Consider the following 9,327-nt stretch of genomic DNA (forward strand, 5'->3'; position numbering starts at 1 on the left):
CCAGCTTTTAATAATATATATATATATATATATATATATAAACTCCTGAACCATCAGACCGAAAGCTATGAAATTTTGTATAAAGATAGTTCAAAGCACAACTGTTGACAATTAATAGAACATTCTACGGCAAACCGTTCGAGCGGGATGAGCAAAAAACAAAATTGAATTTTTGACTGGTTAAGCGTTAGCCATTGTTTTATATTTAACGATTCAGTTTTTCACATATTTCACAGATAACATTAGTTATAATTGGTATCTTACGGCTCTATTCTATAAAAAAATGGTTTATTGCACCCATTTATATATTTAAGTATATATATTCGTTATGTCAGATAAATTCAATTAACATAACATGGTAGCACGCGTGGTCTATGTCACCAAATTTATACACTTTCTGATACCACATGCTTTTATTTTATTTATATTAGTTCTTTTAAACGTGCTTCTAAAAATTACTTACTTAAAACCAACGGTTCATGGAACTGAAAAAAAATCATGTATTCAAAAACAAAATTTAGTGTGAAAGTGGTATAAATTTGTTTAGGACAAACGTAGCAAATCGACGCCAGTGAGTCTTAATTACGCCAATGATGATTAATTAATTAAGATAATATATGCATATTGAAATAGAAGAATTGCAACCAAAAAAATTTCACACACATTTCTCCCTCTACATGATTTATAAGACTACATTTTTCTGAAAAATGTGCAAATGTTGTCTCAATCTTAAATAAATGGGATTTTCAAAATTGACGAAATTTGTTTAGAGTTATTTTGGCGCATTTTTTTCTCAACTTTAAGAAACATCTTTTCTTTTTGTATTGCTCTGATAACTTTGAATTAATGTAAAATAAATAAATAAAATATATTAATAAAACATTCTCACCCCACCTCACTTTAAGCCAAGAGTATCCTGGGGTTTGGAGCTCCACAGTCTTGTGATCAATAGCTCAATTGTTGCAATTTGGCCAGTACCACTGAATATCAAACGTAAGTTTTTCAAAACGACATCTCAGTTCCTTTAGCCTCTGAGCCATCACGACTTTTGAATGAATAAAATATTTACATTTCTATCGAGTTTCCCATTTAAAGATAACTCTATAATAAATTGATAAATATCTAAAACGTAATGAAATGCTTGATTATGCGACAGCATCTGATTAACAAATCTGAAATTCGTGTTTAGCGTACATGCAAAAAAATGCCTTATTTTAACATAAAAATAGTCATATAAAAATTAAAAATAAAGATAATTTTTTGGCTAGTCTTCTTTGTTTTTATACATAATAATATAGATAGAAAAATTAAAATTTTATATTAATATTTATATTAAACTTTAATTATTAATATTAAAGTTATAGACACAAGTCTGATACCAAAACGGTTTTTGCAGGATGATTCAGTGGCGAATGGGTGCATTGAATAAAGAGACAATATTTAATAACAAGCAAATTTAATAAACAATAAAACAAGAATATACGAAATAAGGCTTTCCAATAAGCAATCCAGTTAAATCCATTGCCTGCCACACAAGTGATTACGGAATTATTGTGAATGATTATAGCGCCCTCTTTTGGTCAGGCAGAAATTCGTAACAAAGGTGTGAGAGGCCGGCAATAAATAATGGGAGAACGATTGTGTTTTTGAGCATCTTATGTCACACAATACAGCAATAAGCTTGTAACTTGTATAAATTACCTTGGTTATCATATGCAATAACTACACAAAATTTCGCAAATTTAGCTTAAATATTAGTAGAGATATGGGCAGTTTTATAAAAAAACGCACTTTTTTTGTTTTACGTTTTCTTACTATATAATTGTAGAAATATTCAATACAATTAAACAAATTATTAAAGTAATTTAAATTAATAACAAAAAATATCATTTTAAAATTTGAAAAAAAAAAATAGTTTCATATTGCTTAAAATATGAGTATTTAATTTAATGCTTTCAAATTGCAATTGCACATGAATATTAATTTTTTTCCATAATTTTGTTTTGACTCGTATTTGGTAACTTTTGAAAGAAAAAAAAAGTTTATAACTTATGAATTTCGTAATTTATGAAACTGTTTATAATAGTAATAATAGTAATATAGTAATAATAGTAATTTTCTATGTATTATTGTAAATTAGGGAAGAAAGTATTGAATGCAAAGCGATTTTACGCTAATTTTATTTTGTACTATTAAACAAGATTTATTAAAATTGATATCGGCATTATATAGGACCACCCCCTATTATTATGGTTTGTTTCAAGTAATTTTTCCTAATACCATCACATTTTGTAGTCCGTACAATAATTTTTGGGTATTATTTTTTATTGAATTTCGTAATATGATACATAATAGAATTTGTGGAAAATCAAGAGCTACAGTATAAAAGCTACTTATAAAATGGATGGAAACTTTTTACATTTTCAAGATATTCAAATTAGACTTTCTTATAGGTTATCAAATACAAAAGAAGAATTTAAAAATTTTCTTCAAATGTTTTTCGCGCATGAGCAGAATTCAAAATTCATTTATTTGTATCAAATATTTCTGCTGTTATAGTAAGAAATCAAAGAGGAAAAAAGGCTGGTTTTCATAAAAATGCCCATACCTCTACGAATAATATATATTTAAAAAATGTGTGCAATTATTGCATATGATAACCAAATTAATTTATATAAGTTACAAGCTCGTGGTTTGTTTTATTTCTGTAGTTAAAGTGCATTCAAAAACATTATTTTTTCGTTCGTATTTTATTGATGGTCCCTCAAACCTCTAAAAGTTTTGAGATTTATTGATAAGCATAAGAAACCGCAAAACCTAATTAGTTCTAAATTTTTAAAATAATTAACTATTTCTTAATATGAAAATACAATAATAATTAAGTATTATTGTGGTGTGGCTATATAAAAATGGGTAAAAAGGGGGGTGACTAACATTAAGTCAAATAAAGATTAAATGCAATTTAGAAAGTAATTATGTAAAGGCCGAAAAAGATGATAGTGGGGTACATTGGAAGTGGGTTCAAAATTTCAGGTCAGTGCAACTGAGGAACATGCTGAAAAAAAGGAAGGAAGAGAAAACAACTTATACAGTAAAATTACTCACCAGACTCATAGTTAGGGATGCGGAGAAACATGTTTATTGATTACTTAACATTGTAAAAAAACAAAAATGCTTGGCAAACATGCCAACACAGAAAAAAATCGGCCTAAGCCAAAAAAAAACAAACAAGCACTATATGAGAAAAAACAACAACTGACTGTTTCTTCGTTATGAAGATAGGCAAGAAAAAAACTCGCCAAAAAAATTAAAATTTTACGAATATCGCATTGGTTGGACGGAGAAGGATCAGAGGGACAAATCACAGAGCTGCAATTATTGGAAAACTGACGAAATTAATTGTTATGCTCCATGCCAAACATGAAGCAGGGTTGTCAAAAGTGGTGACACACCTGGAAAAGAATTTTGTGGAATGTTCTGGAACATTCTTGGCGCCATCGTAAGATCAAAAGGGGCGCTTTGCATTTGATGCAAGCCGAAACGTGGGAAAACGGACTTTGGGGTCACTCCTTCTCAATCCAACAAAGGGGTTTGCTGACTGGACATACATCTTGCTGTCAGCGAAGTAACAAATGGAGGAATCTTCTTTTAAAGGAAGAACATAAATGCAGAGAAAGATTACTTTCCCAATGTTACAAAATAAATTGAGGCTTAAAACTTAAATATTACATGAAATTATTGCACGAAATTATTGAATACTGACAAATAATTAACATTAATTACAAGTGTAAAAAGAAGAAATTAAAAACCATACAATTAAATAAAATTTGAATATTGCCATTAAGCCGTCACATAATTACATTATTAACAATTAACCAATGATTATTAAATTAGATGAATGATTAGATAAAGAAATTAGAATTAACAAATGATTTTAATTAATATGTAGTATACCATACTACAATTATATTAATTTATAATACTTAATAAGTATTAATAAGAATAATAAGTTCTTAATATGACAAAAACCGAGTCACTGAAGAAGTTTTTCCATATTTTTTTTGTTTCCCTGTTTAATGCTCTTTTTTAATGTGACAGAACTGCTAAATATAAATTATAAGATTATATATTGACTTAAAATTAAGTATGTGAAATCAAACTAAAAAATAAATTAAATAAACAAAAATAATCCTAAAATAAAATTGGAAGTCGGTAGATGAATTTAAATTGACTGTTGTCGGAATTACACCTTCTAGCTTTCTAGTGTTTCTTTTAATAACATTGTGGGATATAGAGACAAAATGCAATTATTTTAACTGACGTATATTCGTTTTATTTATTATTTTTACAATTATTTAGTTGTAACAAAAATATCCCAACAGCTGTCAGTTATTACTTCTATCTGTAAATACTGCGTTTTTAGTTTGAAGTGTTTTGCACATCTTAGCAAGAATTGATACTAGAAATGGCGTTATTTAAAAAGGTTGCAATGTGGATCTTAAAAATTGCAGTTTTTTCTGCATTTGCTAGTAAGTAAATATATTATTTACTTTTATTTGTAACTTTCAATAATTGGCCTTTGAGAAAATTCTTGATAGATGTTTATAAATAAAAAGCTTCGTGTGTGTTTGTAAACATTTTTGTGAACATATATCACTTAGTTCTAATTCATTTTATAATTTTCACTTTTAATGCAAAGAATTTCAGCATAAATATTAGAAAAAAATAAAATGCATAAGAAATGAATTTTAATTATTAAGATCTTAAATAAAAATATAGTTTCGCTTGAAAAAATAATAAAAATATGGGATACATATTAAATTTTAATGACTTTTTAATAATTTTCTTATAAAATTTGTTACACCGAATGTATGACCTTATATAAATGTAGGTAAAGCAACTGTTGGCAGCAGAAAATGAGTAAATAAAAGAAATAAAAACAGGAAATTAAAAAGCTATAGGTTTGTAAAGACAAAAATTTACTTTGCTATTATTTCAGTAATTATCTGATTTGCTCATTTTCTCGTTCACTCATTTTCCCCATTACTAATTACATTCATTTTCTGATTAGCTATTTCAGCAAAGCGCATATTCACAGTTTTGATTCATACCAATTTTAATTTATTTACTACTTTAACTGGAGTAATTACTTAAGTAATTACTTAACTGGAAAATATTGCAAGAAAGTATAAAGTGTAAATTTAAGCAGCTGCTTTTTAAAATATTTTAGTTCAGTAAATAAAAGTATGATTTTTCTGAAACCATACATTTAAAATTAAAACTAAACTGCCTTTAAACACATCACCAAGTGTTAAGTGGACTTTTAAAAACAGACTCAGTTAGAGAAAAAAAATTAAAAATGCATAACGAATAAGGTTTTAGAAAAAATTATTTTAGTAAAACCTTTTGAAATTGAAAGTAAAAAATTACGTAATATATCCAGTCATGAGATTAAATTGTTTTAAATCGGTTTAAATTTTAAAACGGTGTCAATTAAAATAAGAATGATTAGCTTATAAATTTTAGAAGAATCATTAAAACAATTCAGAATTATGGATGTAAATTAAAATGCAAATTTAATTAGTCATGTGATCGAAATGAAAAATAGAGAATAAATTTACTATTTACTATTGCTGAATCTTTGGTATAACAATTCAATCTCGTGACAGGATATTTTAAATTTTCTTTTAATAATACTAAATTATTTTTATTATTTACTTTTAATTAATTTTACATGTATATAAAATTAGTTAAAAGTAAATAATAAAATTAATTAAGTATAATTAAAAGTAAAAAGTTTAAAATATCCTGTCACGAGATTGAACTGTTTGCAACTCGCTTAAATTTCAAAACGGTACTAATTTAAATAAGAATGATTAGTTTATATATTTCACAAATACTGATAATAGTATCTGTCTTTTATTTAAAATATCTATGCGCTACTTTTCAGGCCATTTACTAGTACAAGGTAGGTCATTTGCATTTATTTAAAGATTTTCATAGTCGTGATTTAATAAATAAAATATGACTGTTGACTGCTATAATTTGTTAAAGCAGGTAGTGTTATAGTTGGGAAAATACAATACGCTAAGATTTCTATGCACCATGCAACAAATATAAATACACTGTTAGAAAATTTTCGGAAGAATGAAATAATTATTTATTTAATTGTTTTTAACATATAAAATCTTAACATGCAAATAACCATAGGTAAGATGATGTTCAAATTCTTAACTGCTAGAAAACCCGTTTATTAATTTTCCAGAAATAGTGCTAAACAACCAAGATTTTAAAGAACTAGCTCCCCCCCCCCTAATGAAGCCACTTAGTTCCTTGCTGCTGGTACATATTATAGTCAAGAGGGCTATTCTGTCAATGTCATGACTCACAGAACGGGGATTCGACTCTCAGCACAACATTTTCTTCATTCTTTTCTAAACATAAGGAGTTTCCAGTGTCTTGCACTCTCCAATTCGTGACCCTGGACTATTAAGATATAATACTCCCATTTAAGTATAGATGGCACCAACATAAAGCTTCTTAAGACAGAAATTATTTAACATCTCCTGCTAGGTGAAACAAACAGATAAACTAATTACATCACATTCCACTGTTTATTTGGTGAAACAGACCTCACCCACAACCGAACTTCAATGCCCGTTATCAAATGAAAAACCTAGTTCCAATGTTCAGTTGAATTCCTTTTTGAGGTTTTGAAAACCAGCTTGTTTTAAATGGTTAAAAAACCGTATAGTTTTATATTCCTGATTTTTTAACCGTATTGGTTGCAAACGGTTTCAAAACTACGAAGGTAAAAAATGTCCTTTACCACAAATGTTACTGTTAATTGGATGCTTCCAGTTATTTTGCCGTGTTCCAATGGTGTATCAGTATGCCGCAACAGTACCAGCTGAATTTCTAGCTTTTCTTAAGATGTTAAAAAAACTAAATAATCAATAAATCAGCGCTAAATGTCATTATAATATTTCGAAACTTAAAGATCAATTCAAGTATTAAAGCTTAAATAATCTCATTTTTTCATTTATTTTCATTCAATGTTCTTCTCGGTGACTTTACACTATCAAATTGCGTAAAACTCGCCTTTAGTAGTTCATTCCATCAAAATAAGGAATTAATATTTTCAGTACAATTTTTCTCGAGCCCAACTTATGATAAACGAAATTTCGGCAACTTTCTCAAGTAACTATCAATTTCGAGCTGCCATAAAAATTTCTTTCTAGACTATCTATTATAAAACTGCTCAGTATTGATGCAACCAATAATACATAATTTATTATTTTTCCTTAAATAAGTACCAATTATCAAAATTAATTACGCATCATTGGTGTCAATTATAATGTAGATATTTTCTCCGTTTCTTTATGAAAAAAATCCTGCAGTAAACTGACCATAACAACACGGTTCCCAGTAGAACACCGTAGTCAAATATCATTATCTGTGATCAGTAAGCGGGTGACCGACAACTTTGATCAGCCTGCGTAGGGACTGAGGATTTACGGTATCGGTGGTCATTAAGCTGTTTTACCGTAAAACACTCGACTTCGCTGAGGTCATCGGACTACCAAAGCGGAGAAGTCATCCACTCTCAAAGGATTAAAATTATGATTGCATGTTTTTCTCGCAGACTGAGGGATGTTTTCCAGACCGTTACCAAAAGACCATTTTGCTCATCTAAAAATATTTAATTCTTAAATTTTGAGATATTATTTATCGAAATGATGCCCTGCCAATATTTATCATACATCTGAATATTTTTTTATCTTAAAAGTATTATTTCTTTTGTTGCTCAGTTTCGTATTTTACACAAAAATTCCCCCCAAAAGTAATACATCGTTGTATAATTTAATATGAACTAATTTATCTGAAGGATAAGAAGATAATTACTTTTTTAATATTTCATAGGGGATGAAATAGGAAGTAAGTAAAGCATATAAGATATTTGTCGTTTATTTTCGCTTATACGTGTTTCCTTAATATTTTTCTAATGAACTTATTACCTTAATAATTAAGATATTTCACGAAATATAGTTCGTATAATATTCCCTTATATTAAAATTTGATTAAACAAAATTCAGAAAATAGAGAATTTTTTTAAACAGTGACAAAAATTAATTGCATGGAAGAGTTTTATAAAAGAATTCAATTATTAAATATCAAAGGCGGAATATAATTAATTTATAATAATTTTCTTGACTGTTTGAAATAGTTTTGAATTTAATTTCTAGATAATAATCGAATTAAACATGCACATAACAATTCATATTTTAAAGACAACTCATGCATAATGAACTCGTAATAGTGTTGAATTTGTATTTAGAAAGTTACTTTTTCCTTAACATTAAAAAAATACTATTACACGTAAAGAAAAGAAAAATATTTAAGAGAAAAAAAAATCATTTCTGAATAATCTTAATTCTTGAAATTAAATTCCGAATTATTCCAATTGTGAGGGATTCCAATTCATTTTTCATAATTATGATTATACTTTAATATGTCAATGCATTAACATCCTGATGTATTATTATTATTGTTAACCATGTTAATTAATTTTATTTCTCCGGCCTTGACGCAACTATAAACTTGATGAAACATGTGAAATAATGTTGAGCAGACACCTTAAATTCAAATTTTTAATTTGATAAAGATTGCTGTGGAAAACTACAATTCAAGTTCTTAAATTTGAGGGAGATATCTAGATATAATATATTTATTTAACATAGTTTTCCTAAATTACATTTAGTACGTTTTACAATTGGGAGACTCATTACAAATATTTAGTCACCATGTATATGTCTTTATTTTTCATAATTAGATGTAGCTCCTCAAGGTAAATAGAATTTTTTTCTTCATTTCTTCTCTCCATTTTTAATCCTGAATGAGGTTTTGGTGTAGTTTTATTTTTGATAAATAATAGTTTAATACGTAACTGAGTAAGAAGAATGAACAAATTAAGGCACATAAAAGATAATGCGCATTTTTCATATATATATATATATATATATATAAACTGCTGTTTGTAGAAAATGCAACACCATGAAGGAATCATCAGAATCAAATGAAATTCGCAGCAAATGTCAATTATAGGATATTATGCAAATTAATAAAGTTTCAGAGCCATCGCGCGTGCGTGGCGCGCGCAGCGCCCTCTGAATTGATGCTGAAAGCGTATAAATAAAGTGCTGTAGCGGGACGTTGAAAATAGTCTATGATTATTTGTTAGTGGCAAACGTTTAGTGAGACCTGAGTATGCCTCCACGACGGAAGAATAAGAAATTCAAGCAACTTACGGAGTTTGAACGAGGGAGG

General features: G+C 27.9%; 1 long non-coding RNA gene across 2 annotated transcripts in view; it reads left to right on the forward strand.

The window, feature by feature from the left end:
• Window positions 1–4,235: 4,235 nt before the first annotated feature.
• Window positions 4,236–9,327, forward strand: part of LOC107456740 (uncharacterized) — a 13,282-nt gene continuing 8,190 nt past the window's right edge. Inside the window, exons 1-4 of one of the 2 annotated variants that reach the window (XR_001585743.3) lie at window positions 4,236–4,529; window positions 5,951–5,968; window positions 7,924–7,938; window positions 8,834–8,848. This is a non-coding gene — a long non-coding RNA (uncharacterized lncRNA). The remainder of the gene's footprint in view (window positions 4,530–5,950; window positions 5,969–7,923; window positions 7,939–8,833; window positions 8,849–9,327) is intronic. The other variant, XR_011637316.1, reaches the window with a different exon arrangement.

Source organism: Parasteatoda tepidariorum, chromosome 7 (genome assembly GCF_043381705.1).
Source record: "Parasteatoda tepidariorum isolate YZ-2023 chromosome 7, CAS_Ptep_4.0, whole genome shotgun sequence".
In the NCBI taxonomy this organism is placed as follows: domain Eukaryota; kingdom Metazoa; phylum Arthropoda; class Arachnida; order Araneae; family Theridiidae; genus Parasteatoda; species Parasteatoda tepidariorum.